The sequence below is a fragment of the Grammomys surdaster genome, unplaced genomic scaffold, assembly GCF_004785775.1.
Source record: "Grammomys surdaster isolate TR1022 unplaced genomic scaffold, NIH_TR_1.0 126660, whole genome shotgun sequence".
Taxonomy (NCBI): Eukaryota; Metazoa; Chordata; class Mammalia; order Rodentia; family Muridae; genus Grammomys; species Grammomys surdaster.
Genome location: NW_021621449.1, coordinates 1343092 through 1360280, shown reverse-complemented (window position 1 = coordinate 1360280; position 17189 = coordinate 1343092). Strand labels below are relative to the sequence as shown.

Here is a 17189-nt window from a genome sequence, read left to right as displayed (position 1 = left end):
TTCTATAGCTATTACCCCGAAAGTCGGAGACTTTCCTACTTTGTCTCATCTGGATGAGTTCAGGAAGAAAATTCTAGCTTTGTTTTTGTGGCAGCTTCTGAAGGCAACAAACAAGTCCCCTTTAAGGGCGTCCTCTCGTCCGGGTCTGGCCGGCTTTGATATGCCCCTGGTGTTATCCCGTTGGCTCTTTTGTGTAGCTTCTCGCCCCTTCCAAGATTCCCAGCCAATCACCTCGTTCCTCTCCAACTCCGTTGGGCTTTCAGGAATGTACCATATGGTCCATGCCGAGGGGGTGAGAGAGCAAGGGGGAGGGACTGGCAGCTATGCATTTCTTTATCTTCTGCTTGTGACCCGCGAGATTTTGATAGGACCGATCTTGAAGGTGACAACCGGGTCTCTGAGAGCGAGGAGCAGGAGTGAGGTGCGGGAGGACTGAGCAGGCGCGCCCCCGTTGGGGTCGGTGGTCCAGTCTGGAGGGCCGCAGCCCCCGCCCTCCCATGTGCTAGCCCCGCCCCGGCGGCGCCGCTCCTGCCGCCGCTACTGCTGCCGCTGCCGCGCCGGACGCTGCGGGCGAGCGCGCGGGGGCTGCGGCTGCGTGTCCCGGCGCGCGGCTGGGTGGCCCCGCCGGCCACGAGGACACAGCAGCATGAAGCAGAGGTGAGCGCCGTGCTCCCGGGGAGCAGCCACATCCCGCCCACGCTGCGCCTCGGTGTGCCGGGGGTCGGCGGCTGGCCCACGGGCGGCTTTGGCGCGGGTGGGCGCGGCGTCCCGATGCGTGGCTGGACACGTCCCGCCCGGGCAGCCCCGGGGTCCCAGCCCGCCCGGTGCCTCGTGCCTCCCTCTGGCGGACGCGTGGGTCCGGAGCGCTGGTTGAGCTGCAGCTCAGGCGAGGAAGCCCCTCTATGCTTCCCGCTCTGCCGGGCCCCTGTCCGGGTCCCTGACCTCCAGGAGTAGGGTACTAGGTCAGGTCGCGCCCTGGGAGAACTCAAGAGAGCCATCTCGCTAGTAGGAATGGGACTCAGCGGCTTGGACTGGGTGTGCCCAAGGAGGCTTTGTAGGGTGAAAGACCCAGCCTGGGGAGTGAGACTGCGCTCCCCGATGTCCCTAGTCTGAAGCCCAGCAGGCGCAGTGTGTAGGTTGCTGAGAACGTTATGGCAGGTGGCCATGAGAGAGAACTCTTGACATTTCCGTCTGGTGGTAGGCTGAGTGGGGTACAGGCAGCCACCGAGGCCTCTTATCTCGTTGCCACCCCCCTTCCTAACTGCCTTACAAAGTGACAACACTGTTGGAGGTCCCCATGGCACACTAGACATCACTAGCTTAAGAATAACCTTGGAGAGCCCTACCCAGATATGGGCTTGTCTGGTGTTTTCAGACAGCCGGCGTGATGGCCGATTGCAGGTTTCTGGCGTCTCTGCTTGGCAGGCATCGTATTATCCAGCTCTTTCACAATTGTTGCTGGGAAGAAGGGGTCCTTCAGGAGCCTCGGCGCAATTGGGAGCGTGGGTCAGCTTTGTATCTTGGCTGATTTTTTTTTCCTCCCGAGTCTGAAGACAGAAAGTTATTTCCAAGAATACACACCACATCCGTATTGCTTTGATTTTGATGCTTAACTCAGGCTTTAATTATGGCTTGTGTGAAACGGATTAATGCAGAGCCATGGAGATCGTTACCGATAGTGGGGTTTTTTGTTTGTTTTGTTTACTTAAAGCATGCTGTGGATGGATGGAGACAGTAGCATTTAAACACCAGGATATCTGTGTGTGTTTGACACAGTCGGTCGTTTAGGTTGATGGTGAGAGAGAGAGATTTTATGATGAGAAAGACATCTTACAGATTGCTGTTGCCGGCAGGAGTAAGTTCACTCATGACCCAGCCACAAAGGATGCTGTTCATTGCCGCTGCCTTCTGTGAGCACATCTCCCAAGGGCCTTGAAGAGGATATCACAAAGTCTGTATTTGATTGCCACATGCACTCAAGTCAGTTAGTTTTAGCCTTCCAGTGAGCTTTTCTTAGGCTCAAGGTTGTAAAGTGTAAAGTCTTAGACTGTCTTTTAGTGGTATACTAATGGCACGTGTCGAGTTCAGCATCTGCAGAGAATCCTTTAGAACTTGGACCTGGAGCTCTTTTATGTGTTTCACCTCGAGCTAACTTTTGAAAAATCTAAAACTTGACTGCCAACTGGTTGGGGCTTTTGCCCTTCGAGGATGTTTGTATCACATGGTTTCTAGGTGTAGGAGAGAAAATGGGCTTTGGAAATAATGTAGGAAAAGTGCTTTGTACAGTGCTTCCCACATATTAGGTGTTCAGTAAAAAAATAAATTATATGCATATATATTACATATATGCATATGTATGTATAAGTGAAACACTATAAGTGAAACACTTCTGGATTAGGAGAAATTAAACAAGGAAAATTGAGGTTCCTCATCTGTCTCATGCATTTTCTTGTTTTTGTTTTGTTTTGCTTTTTTTTTTTTCTCGAGACAGAGTTTCTCTGTATAGCTCTGGCTGTCCTGGAACTTACTCTGTAGACCAGGCTAGCCTTGAACTCAGAAATCCACCTGCCTCTGCCTCCCAAGTGCTGGGATTAAAGGCGTGCGCCACCACCGCCCGGCTTGTTTTGCTTTTTTTAAGACAAGTTTTCTTTGTGTAGCCCTGCCTGTCCTAGAACCCACTCTGTAGATCAAGCTGGCCTTGAACTCAAGGAGGTCCACTCACCTCTGCCTCTCGAGTGCTGAAATTAAAGGCTTGTGCCACCACTGCCTGGCTTGTTGGTTGTTTTCTCTAGAGACAGGGTCTCTTTATGTGTATTCCAGTCTGGCCTGAACTTGCTAAGTAACCCAGGCTGCCCCCTCCCCCCCCCTTTTTTTTTGACATAGTGTCTTTTATATTTTGGGCTTACCTTGGAGTCCCTATATAGCCAAGGATGACCAACCTGACCATGCTTCTTGGCAAGTGAGCTCCTGATCCTCCTGCGTCTGCTTCATGAGTACAGAGACTGCAGGTGTGACCAGTCTAACCAGCAGTATGTTGCGCTTTACGTATTTATTTTTGCCTAAAGGTATATGTGTGAGTGTGTCTGTGTGTGTCCACATGTGTGCAGGTGCCCTTGGGGGCCAGAGTGGGGCGTCAGAGCTCTGGAGCTGGAGCTACAGGTGATTGTGAGCTGTCTGACATGGTTGCTGAGAGCTGAATGGCAATCTCTTGGAAGAACAGTCAGTGCTCTTAGCCACTGAGCCATCTTTCCAGATCTAGGGCTGCACCGTGAAAGATAGGATGGCACCTGTTCTAGAAGAGATCCTGGCACTCACTAGGAGAGCTGACCCTTTCTTTGATCTGTTGATTACTCTGATAGGCAAGGATTTTACTCCGTGGATTGACGTGGCCAAGTAGAACTAGAATCATGACTTAATTTTTTCAGGCATTGATGTCTGAGAAGTGGCCAGGATGGCAGAGGCTGGACCAGCAGGCAGGAGTAGCCGCTTAGCTTTCATGGACTCTGTCTGCTCTGGGCTCGGCAAGGAGCCACCATTTGCCTCCTCCCTTCTCGCAGCTGGTTGTGTCAGCAGATTAAAAGGCTATCAGAGCTAATGTACTTAGAAAAGTAAGGCCCATCATTGGTTTGTTTCGTGATATTAGGTGTGACATTTTTACAGATGCAAACTCTGGATTCAGTTACTTCTTTTTCTTTGATGAAGTGAACTTCCTTTTTTTTCATTGATTGATCCTCTTTGGAGGCAGGTACCTGGGCCTCTCTTAGCCAGGCAAGCACTCACCACTGAGCCACACAACCCCAACCCCATGGCATTGTTATTACTTGCCTGTAATGCAGTCAATTTTGGTTTTGTTTTTGTTTTTCGAGACAGGGTTTCTGTGTGTAGCCCTGGCTGTTCTGGAACTCACTCTGTAGACCAGGCTGGCCTCGAACTCTGAAATCTACCTATCTCTGCCTCCCAAGTGCTGGGATTAAAGGCGTGCAACACCACTGCCCGACTGTCAAATTATATAGTACAGTGTTTTCCCAATTTATAGATGAAGAAACAGAAATGATGTGATTGGCTGTGAATTCACATTCGCTGATCCTTGTGTTGGATTCTTTTCATCTTGTATTCCACTGACACCTTTGGAGGAAACCACTGGTCCACACCCCTCTTGCTCTTGTGCTGAAGGGTTTATGGCAGACCACTGTGCTTTTCCATATGTCACCGTTCTTTGATTGCCAGTCAGTGCCTCAGCGCCTGGGCTAGGTATACATCTTCTGTTTCTCCTCACAGGTGTGTTTAACTTTTTCTACACAATTTCCCTATTTCATACATGACACACTAGGGCATGGTGAGCTCCAGGGGCAAGGGCATGGCAGAAAGCCCTTGACTGAAAGCAAGGCTAGATTCCGACCTAGGGTCCTACTCTGGACAGTGTCACCACAGCCCCATGCTTTCCTGACTCCTGTTACTCTCCCTGCCCCTCCCCCACCCCCTGCATTTGGGGAAAAAAACAGAACTGAAAAAAAATTTAAATTTGGAGAGTGTGAATAATGAAATAGATTAATAAAAGCAGACAGGACAGTTAGGACCAGAGAGAATGGAAGTGGTTCAAGGGTTGGGGAAATGATTCTCCGACCTGCAGCCTGCCCTTAATGCTCAGGCTTATCGTTGTTTGCTTTTTTTTTTTTTTGGTTTTTCGAGACAGGGTTTCTCTGTGTAGCCCTGGCTGTCCTGGAACTCACTCTGTAGACCAGGCTGGCCTTGAACTCAGAAATCCGCCTGCCTCTGCCTCCCAAGCGCTGACATTAAAGGTGTTTGTGCACCGCTACTCCTGATTAGTGCCCGGGCGTTCTCATCTGCGGCTGGCCTGGCACTTTGGCTGAGGTCTGCAGGAAGGCAGGTGCTGCCTTTCTGCTCTAGCTGGAAAGTTGGACACCTGCTTCTTTCTTGGTGTTTAGCTCTCAAAGATAATAGAACACATTCTGGGAGTTATGTGGGAATTAGAGGGGACATGGTGTGGAAATTCACCTAAATTCATGTAGTGGACTTTCCCTTCCCTTCCAGTCAACCCCTGTCAGTCTTTGGCTCCATTTTTCAGAGTCCTCCGCCACCTAGGTACTTGGATGTACCATTGGGCAAGATGGCATTGCTGTCCTAGTGAGGCCCAGTCATGTTTTCTTAATGGTGGTTCAGCTGTCTGAAGGCGAGCAGAGGCAACTGTTCAAGACAGGAAAGCTGTATTCTCAAGCATTCAATGACTTAATTCATTGGCTGCTTAGGCTTGTACAAGAGGAGACTACTGCATGTTTTAAAAAAAAAAATGAAAGGAAGGAATCACCAGGGTAAAGGGAGGAGGAGGAGGACCATAGAAGGGATCACCAGGGTAAAGATAGGAAGAGGGGGTCTTTTCCTCAGTAAAAGGTGGGAGGATTGAAGTTTCTGCTGCACACTAGGAGGCCCCTACCCCCAGCATCTGTCAAACGTGGTATCTGCCTGCCTCTATGGTTGAGACTGGCCGTGAAGTTGAGGAGAGGGGATGATGGCCAGCAGAGGGGGCTTTCTGCACTGCAAGGGTCTGCTGGTGTGGTTACATTGTAGATGCGCTGACAGGCTGCTCATTCTGACAAACTCTGGGAAGAGGGCATCATAGCCAGTGGCTAACCAGACACTGCCATTGACTTTCCTTACAGCTTTAAAGTGAATGCACAAGGCTGTGGGCGTGGCCCTGAGGCAGGGCCCTTGAACCTCAGCACCATTTAAACTGACAGAGCTCTACTTTGTTTGGTCCAGCCTGCCCTCTCTTTCTTGCCTGTGTCTCTGGAGCATGAGCAGACTCTCTACCTTGGGAGCCTGGGGAGGAGGGGGAAAGGGGAGAGCACCACACACACACACACCCCATTCCCTAGTTGCTCTATGATTGAGGATTTCAGGGTTCTAGAATGGGAAAGAGAGAGGCACAGAGAACAGCCTGCTAGAGCTATGAGGCTCATAACAGTCCTGATTACATGATCATGGTGGTGGACACTGGAGAGCCCTGACTGACCCTCTGAGTGGGCACTCTGTTGTGAGTGCTCTGCAGAGTCCTCAGCCAGCCCGGAGCAGCCAGTTGGAGCAGGAAGGTATGCTGTTACCATCCGTCTTTCGACTAAGAGGGTGGTGGTCTCAGGATTCCCGTGCAGGCCTTTGACTCTGTGCCTGTAGCCTCACACATGCCTGTGACTCCTAAAAACCATAATCACACTTCTCCCTTCCCTTTATAGTCAGTGGACTGAAACACCCCCACGCGATGTATGTGTGTGAGGCCAGTCTCACTCTGTCACCCAGGGCCTGGAACTAGTTACACAGACAAGGGTTGGCCTTGAACTCAGAGATCCTCCTGCCTCTCTGCCTTCCAATTCTGGAATTAAAGATGGGTCCCAGCGTGTCTGGCCTGATTTCTCTTAAGTGTTCCATTCTGGAGCATCTGGAGGCTCGACACAGCCTGTCTGCTTCTCAAAGGGCAGTGCAGGGCAGGAGGAAGCTCTTCCGGGGTCACGGAGCTATGTGATCTAGGAAGTGTTGAGTACAGCCCTGTCTGTATCTCTTCCTTCCTCTACTTTGTGACTTACATGAATTTCTCTCTTTCTTAAATTTTCAGTGATTTAAATTTTGTTTTGTTTTTTTGAGACAGGGTTTTTCTGTGTAGTTCTGGCTGTCTTGGAACTCACTCTGTAGACCAGGCTAGCCTCGAACTCTTGAACTCAGAAATCCGCCTGCCTCTGCCTCCCAAGTGCTGGGATTAAAGGCGTGCGCCACCACCGCCTGGCTGATTTAAAATTTTTATTACTTTGTGTGCATGTATATAGTGGTTAGTGGTGTATAGCGTGCCGTGTGTACATATGTACGTGTGTCATGGCCCACAAGTGAAGGTAAGAGGCAGCTTTTGGGGGTTGGTTTTCTCCTTTCACTGTGGATCCCAGGGATCGAACTCTTGTGAACAGGCTTCTACAATGCTCACTTTTACTCAGTGAGCCATCTCACTGGCTCTGCCATGGGTTGGTCATCCCCAAGGCTGAAGCCCAGATCAGTTATCATTGTCTTGGCTTCTTTATGGATCAGAGGTAATCTGGAGACGCCACGCCTGTGTATAATTAATTGACAAGCGAACTTTTAGAGCAGAGCCTTTTACCCAGTTAGGCCTGGACCAGCGGGACTCATTGATTTCCCTATGAAAATGGAAAAAGGAAGTATTTAACCCGAGACTTGAATTCTGTCAGGTAGTTTCCGAGATAGGCTCTTCTCAAAACCAGCCTTGCAGAGGGAGGGGGTGGCAGTCAACTTTAATGTCTTTGGTATTTCCCTGTGAACAAGTGGGCCTGATGGGTCAGCGATGGGAGAGTGACCACTCTTAGATGCTCCTTCCCAAGTGACCATACTCCGGTCAAGTGCTTTAGGTACACACGCCATTTTCCCTCCCCCATCTCACAGTAAGGACACCTCACTGTTCCAGAAAGGTCATCTCCATAGACACAGTAAGTTGTGTAAGCAGAACCTATAATTACCACCATATAAGACGAACCATTGAGGAAGCAAAGGAAGAGGGATTGAGGAGGGAATAGTTGTAAACTGAGTCAAGCCCCAAGGATTCACCAAGCACGGTGTGCCCAGCCTTCCTCGAGAAGGAAGAATAAGGAGAGAGCTCCTGGGCCTTGTCACACTCAGGGAGCCCAAGAGGAGCCGGGAAAGTCCCTGAGGGCTTCAGGTGGTGACACACTCACCCTTGACATGTTTATTGAAGAACTTCTCCAGAGGCTGCAGGAAGTTACCTTGTTTGTGGGTGGCAACGTGAGAGCGTGAGAGCGGTAAGCTGTGCCGTGCCGTGTGGTGCTCTGTGATTTAATTGGTGGGGAGCGCTGAACTTGGACTAGTGCACTAAGATACATTGCTGTAGCACAGCCCCCCTCCGAGGCTGGTTCCTTGTCTCTAGCACATGACAGTGAGACTTTCTAGGCCTTACCTACCCCCTGGGGTTGTGGCTGGGATGTTTGTATTTTGTCAACAGGGTTGGGTTGTTCTGTAGCTCTTCCCTCAGGACCATGGCTACAGGAAGGGCTGAGCCACCTCCCCTTCCTGTAGGCTACCATCGCCGCAGTCACCACTGGGGATCTGCTGGCTGGTGTTCTTGTCCTTGCCCAGCCACTGCTTGCCTAGAAGAGAGACAGGTACTCTTGTGGCCAAGCAGGCCTTCCTAGGGGACATACTGCCGGCCACACCCTCTCCCAGGTGTTCTGACAGTCCTGGTCATGAGGGCCTCGACTGGTCACTTTTGGGTTCAGAACTATTAGAACTGCCAGGGCTTCTCTGCAGCTGTGACTGCAGCACCGTTCCGACTGTGACTCGGAGTCTGGGTGGAGCCTTGTGGTGCTGTTTCAGGCTCTCCCAAGCCCCCACTTTCTGCTCATCTTTCGAGGTCACTTGCTATATTTGGAGGCTGATGCGGACCAAGGCCTCCTTGGACTTCTTACTGCTGAGTGTACTCAGTGGAATACAGTTTTGCTTGTGTTTAGTCTTGTATTTTCAAAGACCTTTGGGTCGCTTTAGCCCCACTCCAGTGGAAATTTGCCTTTATATTCTGGAAACAAGTCAAGCATCTTCCTGCCACTGCTCCTTGTGTATTGACTTGCTCTCGTTTGGTGAGCACGTTTGGTCCATGCTGCTTATGAAGAGTTCTCTGTGAACAGGGAATCCTAGAGATGTGTTTGTGGGCTTAACAGTGACGGTATGGAAATGTGCCCCCCTCCAATAAGATAGTCCCTGTCTAGACTTCTTGGCTTAAGTGGACTTTATCATAATAAAAGAATTTTGTGACATAATTCCTTCTCTAGGAAGGTGACATTTTTGTGTATCTTTCAAGCATTCTGATCTTCCACCGTTGGGACAAATGACAACCTATTTCCGTTTTGGTTTTGGCTTTTGAAACAGGGTCTTGCTGTGTGGCCAGGCTAGCCTTGAACTCAGCTTCCAGAGGCCTAGGATTACAGTGTGAGCCACCCCTCCTACTTGTGTGTCACTTTTACTTGCCTTTCCCTCTTTACGATTCTGTGTGGCCTCAGAGGCACAGAGGCCCCTGGACTTGGCCTTTGTAGCTTCCCTGGCTTGCTGGTGTGGCAGAGCCCGGTCCTGTCATGGACTGTCAGTCAGGGTGTCTGCTGTGTTGGCAGGGGCTGGCTGGCCTGCCTTGTGCTCATGCACTATTCATTGGCACGGCAGAAGTTGTCTGTACCGTCTTCTCCAACGGTGCTCACGAAGTCCACGTGCAGTTGCCTGCCCTTTCTGTTCCCAGGTTATTTTGCAAGCTCTTGTGGGCTCTAAAACACTTGAGCATATGCAACGGGCAGGGCAACCAGAGTGGCATAGATAGGCCCCGCATAGGAAAGGAGACCAAGGGATTTGGCTGAAAACAAAACAAAACAAAAAAACCAAAACACATTAGGCTGTGGTTTGGAAGGGAACCCTGGTGTCTATTTAGAAGTGTCCTTCATGTTATGATCTTTTTCTGCTTACACTAAATATACATAGCTATGTGATGCCCACCGAATAGGTTGGGAAGAGAGGCTTGAAGAAGCTAGGTGACCTGCCTGCGGGCTCTCAGCTGATACATAGTGGTTCTAACTCAGGAGTAGAGGCGCCGGCGTATGTGGTGGTTAAGAGCATGCCTTCTGGAACCAGACTGAGTACATGACCTCATGTGTGTTCTGTAGCCTCCCTGGGCTCAGTTTCCTTGTCAGGATCATTGGGGTAGTAGGTGGCCTGCCTGAGAATCCTGCTTCACAGTTACAGTAAGACCAAGTCCCACCAGGTACGTGGTGAGCACAAGTGGTCTTCTTGCCTGTGCCTCTGAAACCTGGAGTGTAGGCCTAGGGCAGTGAGCCAGGAACGTGTTTCTGTGCAGAAGCTTGGGTAGGAAACTTGCTTGAGCATCACGGGCTGCAAGGAGGAGCTCACCTGTCATGGACCCTCTCTGGCTGTCCCTTTCAAGGTTGACTCCCACCCGCTCCTGCTAATTGCCTCCCACTCCTGCAAGCTCTCTGATTACTGTCTGCCGCGTTCCCTGCGACTCAGCATTCTCTCTCCAACTAGTAATCTTTTAAATGTCCTGAAATGATATATTCATTAACTTATGGATTGCACCTCTTGGCCGGCTTCACTGTACTGGGTTGTGTGTCTGTGTGAGTATATATATGTGAATGTGTGTCTATGTACGTGTGTAAGAGTGTCTTACGTGAGTGTATGTATGTGTGTGTGAGTATATATGTGTGAGTTGAGTGTGTGTATATTTGAGAGTATATATGTATGTGTGAGTGTGTGTGTGAGTATATGTGAGTGTGTATATTTGAGAGTGTATGTATGAGTGTGTGTGTATGTATATGTGAGTATATGTGTGAGTGTGTATCTGTGTGTGTAAGAGTGTTGTATGTGAGTGTGTATGTGTCTGTGTGTGAGTGTATATGTGTGAGTTGAGTGTGTGTGTGAGTGTGTACGTACGTGTGTAAGAGTGTTGTAAGTATGCATGTGTCTGTGTGTGTGTATCTACGTGTGTAAGAGTGTTGTATGTGAGTGTGTATGTGACTGTGTGTGTGAGTGTATATGTGTGAGTTGAGTGTGTATGTGAGTGTGTGAGAGTATATTTGAGTGTGTATATGTGTGAGGGTGTCTGTACGTGTGTAAGAGTGTTGTATGTAAGTATGCATGTGTCTCTGTGTGTGAGTGTGTATGTGTATGTATGAGTGTGTGTGTAAATGTAAAAGTGGTATGGGCTATTTTTGACTGGGGAAAGTAAGGGTGACTACAGCTGTAATCCTAGGAGAGTCAGCTTGTGCCCAGTGTTGGCTTAGGTTTTACATGCATGGTCAGTTCTGCGTCCTCTGAACTTCACAGGTGAGGACATAGAAATACCAGCATGCACCTAAGGACACTCAGTACGTGAAGGAGAGATGACCCTGGTTTGAACCTACTCCACACTGACCCCTAGCCCACAAAGGAGGTGTGATTCCTATGCATCCCAGGTCATTGATGGGAGTATTCAGGGGAGAAGACGGTACTTCCCCTCCCCCCTTTTTAAATCCTCAGTCTTGTTTATAGGAATGTTTGTTCACTTAGTAATTTCAGCTTTTTTTTCCGCACTTTATTTTTTTATCTTTTGAGAATTTTGTACACTATTTTGACCATATTCACCCTACCTCAACTCCTCCCATATCCCTGTCCCCTTCCCTTTCTACCCAGCCGTGTCTCCATACCTCCCCCAGTCAAGAACATCTGTACTGCACCATCTTCTCCCAGGGCTCAGGGCTTATTGCTGAAGAAGGGGCGGGAAGAGTGTAAGAGCCAGAGACTGTGAAGGGATATAAGGAAACTGTCCTCCAGACACAGCAGGGCAGCAGCCCTTCCAAGCCCACAGCAGTTCTGACAGCATGCATAAGCTCCATGGGAGCTAAAGCCAGACCAAATCCCAGCATAGCAAGGGGAGCTCCTGGGAAGGACAATTGATTTTAAGAAGGTTGCCTCTGGTAGGTTGACCGTGCTTCAGTGTAAGGCTGCATTGCCAAGAGTGTATGGGTGACACAGAGAACAGGCTATGTAATGTAAAGCAGGGGCTGAGAGTTGAGAGCGAGCCCGTGACATGGTAGGCAGTGATGGCAGCCTGGCTCTCTGGGAGCTGAGCTCAGTACCTGTGAGGCTGAACCCCTGTGGTAGGCTCTGCCTGGGTGCTTGGAGGTGAGGAAGATGCGATCCGATCCTCTCCCTGTGGAGTCTTGGTGTAGCCAGGGAGACAGACACACAAATAGATGACTCCCTCGAGGTGTGGTAAGAGCCGTGATGAGCGTAAATGTAGGGTGCTTGGGAGCTGTGGAGAGGGAGCCAGGAATTCTTCCCGGAGCCTTGAAAGGCAGGCTGGTGGCCAGCTGAGAAGAGCTTTCTAGAAGATGAGAAGAGCCGTGAGCAAGCGCGTGGAGCCAGTCTGCTCCCAGGGTCTGGGTATGCCTCAGCACACTGTACAGACAGAGAGTTTACAGAGGTGGGATCCTCTCCGAGTGACAGCGTGGAAATCATGTTGAAAGTCAGGTAAAGGGGTAGAGGTGGGAGAGCAAGATTGCTGTGGAAGGAGTCGGCACTTTCTGAAGCGAGCATTTTCAGTTCTGTGAGCTGGGTGCTCTCTCTGTACAGCTCTTCACCTCTGTCTCTGTGACACTGTCTGACAGACTTTGACTGTCTCCAGATAGAGAGGCAACTACCCACCAAAGAAACTTCTGTGTTGTCTTGGGAATACACTGGGCTTACCATAGGAATATGGGTCATCTCCAAACAGTGGCGTCACAATACAGTTCCATTTCAGTGTGAGTAATGGCTTCCCACAAGCTGTCCTCGGTGAAGTCCTCACCCCGTCAACCTTCTGCTTCTGTGCTGAAGTGTTTTCCCACCACACACAGCTGGGGCAGGACTATAGTCGCTGAGAGTTCCCCACTGCCACAAGGGGGTATTAATAGGCCCAACTTTGTGAGGGTCTCAGGATGGCAGTGGCCTTAGCCATACCCAGAGACAGCCTTCCAGGAATGTTGTGAAAGGAGCTGAAGATGAGGCAGGGTGGGTGGGCATGGCTACAGGGCACTGATGCTGTAATTTATGAAATATGAATTTTCATATAACTTTCATCAATTATAGAATGAATCTCATCTTGGTTTTCCCCTCAATCCTTTAAATATATATAAAAAAACATTGTCTACTTGGAAGTTGCATTTGACTGCTGGTGGAGTTTGTTCACCCCCAGCAGTTGGTAATAATTTAGACGTAGCCCAGCAGAGATGGCTCACCCCTTTAATCCCAGCACTTGGGAGGCAGTGGCAGTCGGATCTCTGAGTACAAAGTCTATAGAATGAGTTCCAGACAGCCAAGGCTACACAGAGAAACCCTGTCGGGGTGAGGGGTGGCAGCGGGGAATCAGATGTAACATGACAAAGAACTGGGCCAGGATGTTAGCACTGAAGATGAAGAGGAAGGGACCTGACTCCAGAGACCTTTAGGAAAGGATTCTGAGTAGAGTGCAGTGAGGAGAGGGAGGAGCTCAGGCAAAGCGGAAGCTTCTGGTTAGGTGCTTCCTGGCCTCTTGGTAAAGCTGGCTCTATTTCCATGTGCCAGCATGTGTCACTGCTGGGGAAAGCCCAGGGGAGCAGAGTCCTGTCTGTGCTGCCAGGTGCTTGTCTGACGTCACCCTGCGCATGCTTCCTTGCCTGCCAGCTTCTTTTGTACCTTGGTTTTAGGTGCACTGTGCAGGAGGGCCTGCTGTAACCTTGTTGGGGCTGCCGGCAGAGCTAATTTGGGGGCGAGTATTTTGGCAAAGCTTTCTACTTAAGAGAAGTCACAAGAGCAGTAGTAGAGAGTCCCTCTGCCTGCTGTCTAGATGTATGTATGAGATCTCATTGTTCACGTTTGCCCCAGTTACTTTACCATTGTGCCTCTCTATTCAGAATGCTTCAGTGCAGATTTATCAAAAATAAGATTCAGTGTTTCCAGGCCAGAGTACAGAGCACTAGGGCACTTAGCATCAATGCGAAACTGTAGTCTGATTGTTTCTGATTCTGCTGTCCCTCCCGTAGCTGTTATTGCTAGATGACTGCCATCCTCGGATAGAGGTTCATCACAGGAATGGCTGCCAGTGGTCCCAATGTCAGGATTCTCCTGTATGCCACCTCCTCAGTGGCCCCCAGGACAAGCAGCAGCCTGGAGGGAGAGCAGCGTGGGGCCAGAGGATCACCTGCTATCACTGTCTTCACCTTGAGCAGTGGTTCCCCACCTTCCTAATACACTTCCTCCTGTTGTGGTGATCCCCAACTATAAATTTGTTTTTCTGCTACTTCATAACTAATTTTACTACTGTTATGAATAATAATGTAAATAATAATGTAAATCTGATACAAGACTCCTGTGGAGGTTGCAGCGCACAGCTTGAGTGTATGGTTCCTTCAGAGTAGCTTGCACAGTTCGGTGGGATGTGATTCTGCTTAGGTAAGGGAGGAGGAAGGAAAGGAAGTGTCTCCTGAGAGTAAAGTGGATGACCTACTGCGGCGAGCTAAAACCCCATCACTTCACTGAATGCTCTTTGCCTGCCTTTGTAAATGTTCTGAGCCTTAGTAAATTTGCCTGGGGCCCTTCTCGGCTTAGTTATTACTGACCTACCTCTTCAAAGCCAAGCCATCCAGGACTCGTGAAACACAAGTCAGGAGCCCCTGTCGGACGCAGTCTTAAGACCTTGCCAGGCATTGAGAGGCTGGTCAGCCAGCCATCTGCAAGGGGGAAGATATGGTACCTTCTGCATCTTCCGTACCCCTTGTTCCCATGTCTGATGAGAAACTCTGGAGTCTGGTGTTCCGTGGAAAGTTCAGAAGTCACTGGGTGGTTTTGCCTTACACTTGAAAATTTGTCGATAGCCGGGTGGTGATGGCGCACACCTTTAATCCCAGCACTTGGGAGGCAGAGGCAGGAGGATTTCTGAGTTCGAGGCCAGCCTGGTCTACAGAGTGAGTTCCAGGACAGCCAGGACTACACAGAGAAACCTTGTCTCGAAAAACCAAAAAAGAAAAAAAGAAAAAGAAAGAAAAAAGAAAAAAAAAGAAAAAAAAAGAAAATTTGTCAGAGACGGTGTTGGCTACCGGCTGTGAGAGTAAAATCAGGCAGGGTGGTCTGATACAGCCTGCAGGGCCCTTCACTCCCTGCCTCGCTTCCTCCACACACATGGGGACATGCTCACCACTTCTGCAGGAGTGCCGCTGATAGGGCTCGCCAACCTGCCCCAGCCAGCCTGCATGTTCTCTTGGATCCTGTAGCCCATGGAATCCTCAGGCCACACGCACACATGTAACGGTATCAACTTTCACAGAGACTTTGGAAGTTGGGGGTTACAGAGTGTAGAGGTCATGGGCTGGCTCTGTTTTCAGAGTTCACAGTTCACTTTGACTTTGGAAGTCAATGTAACATGAAAGAATAGCTAGTGACCATCGGGAAGGACACAGAATCAGGTCTAACTTCACAAGCAAATCTGGCTTCAAAAGCCCCAGTTGCTGTTCCCTGTCTCCTTGCTTAAGTTACGTAGGTTTGCTTTAGATATATTCCTGGCATGCCTGCTTCAGGGCCTTTGCACAGTCCCTCCCCTCTAGCAGAAACATCCTTTCCTAAGGTACCACAAACCCTGAACACCTAAAAACCCTAAAACCTCAGGCCACCCAGGACTTGAGGCTCTAGCTCCTACAGGAGGCTGAAGCAGGAGGATTGCCTGAACTCAGGAGGTTATGACCCAGCTGGGCAACTGTATTGTAGGAAAAAATAATCTTAGCGTGGCAGGGTGTGGTGGCCCATGCCTGTGGGCTGCAGGGGCTGGCAGATCTCTATGAGTTTGAGGCTAGCCTGGTCTACAGAGTTCTAGGACAGCCTGGACTACACAGAGGTCTAGGGAAAAACAAAACAAACTTTTTTTTTTTTTTAGCATTTTCCCTTCCCTCCAGAGTCCCCTGTTACTTCCTCCAGAGTGCCTGCCATGGGCTAGCATGCCAGCTATGTGTTTGTTTGTTTGTTTGTTTGTTTGTTTGAGTCAGGATTAGGTCTTGCTTTCACCATTCACTACATGTGCAGTCTTAGGTAAATTACTTAAGTAACTCGGTTTTGTTAAGAATTGTGTTTCGGTTCTGATGATTGCTTAGTCTGTGCTATGTAGGTGTTTGGTAAAAAGCGCTTTCTCTGTGTTTCTTCCTATTAACATGGAAGCTTCATGAGGTCGGCCTGTCATCTGCCTTTGCAGATTCTTGCCTGTCCTTGAGAATAGCCTTAAAGCAGACAGAGAGGGCACAGAGTGAGTGGCTGGGCTGTGGGGGCACATTGGCCTGGCCAAGTGTTGGGCAGCATCAGCACGCATGGACAGTGTGTGGACAGCAGCTCCCTGAAACTCTGCCGATGGGGCTGGGTGAGCGGGCTGCAGAATGGGGAAAAGGCTGCAACGGTGAGCAGCCAGTATGCCTGGAGCCGCCTGCCTCAATGTGTTGCTTCCTTAAGCGATTCAGGCAAGTCCAGGTTCACAGAGGGGACAGGACGACCTGCTGGGTAGACAGGTGTGATGCCACAGACCAACCTGGAGTGGTTCTTAAGGCACTGTGCATTGTTAAATTTTTAGGCTAAATGGCAGGTTTGGACTTTGGTATTATGTGATAACTTACTTTTGTTCTACTTAGGGACAGTCAGGATAGAATAGGGACTCCTGTTTATTTCATACTGAGAGATGGATTGACCCACTTGGTTTTGCATGTTTTTTATTATTTTTGAGATTTGATCCTGCCTCCCCCACCCCCCAGCTTCACCTGTAAGTTACATGTTGTATCCCAGGGCTTCCAAGTGCTTCAGTGGGTGTTCCTGAAAACAGGAATATTTTCTATGATGGCTATTCTTGGTTGTCAACTTGACTATATCTGGAATTAGTTAAAACCCAAGCATCTGGGTACGCCTGGGAAGTTTTTGTTTTGTTTTGTTTCCCTTAATTAAATAATTCGAAGTGGGAAGGCCCACCGTTAGTCCAAATCTTTTGAGGTGGGGAGATATACTATTTTTGTTTTTTTTTTTCCAAGACAGGGTTTCTCTGTGTGGACCTGGGTATCCTGCAACTCACTCTGTAGATCAGGCTGGTCTAGAACCCAGAACTCTGACTGCTGGGATTAAAGGCGTATGCCACCACTGCCCAGGGGAAGACAGACTTTTAATCTGCATCTTTTGAGGTGGGAGGGTCCGTCTCCACACCTGCTGGCAGCCTGTATAAAGGACGTGAAAGAAGGAAACTCTCTGCCTGCGTGTTCTCCCTATCCCCAGCAAGTCTATTTCTTCACTGGGATTACAGCCTACTTCTTCAGGATTCTGTCATATATTAAGAGCAACTGAGACTTTTAGCATTGTGGACAGAACAACTACTGGATTCTTGGACTTTCCATTGGTAGGTAACCATTGTTGGACCAGCTGGACCACACACATAGCCTGTAAGCCATTCTAATAATCTCTCTCTCTTTCTCTCTGTCTGTCTGTCTGTCTCTCTGTCTCTGTCTCTCTCGCTCTCTCTCTCTCACACACACACACATTTAAGCTATATATGCATGTACACACACACACACACACATACACGCACACACACACAC

At 49.4% G+C, this 17189-nt stretch overlaps 1 protein-coding gene across 2 annotated transcripts in view; it reads left to right on the top strand.

Moving 5' to 3' along the window:
• Positions 1-584: 584 nt before the first annotated feature.
• The window catches only part of Mical3 (microtubule associated monooxygenase, calponin and LIM domain containing 3), a 179644-nt gene continuing 163039 nt past the window's right edge, over positions 585-17189 (top strand). The window contains exon 1 of one of the 2 annotated variants that reach the window (XM_028761152.1): positions 585-657. The gene's annotated coding sequence lies outside the window, so the exon portion shown is untranslated. The remainder of the gene's footprint in view (positions 658-17189) is intronic. The other variant, XM_028761150.1, reaches the window with a different exon arrangement.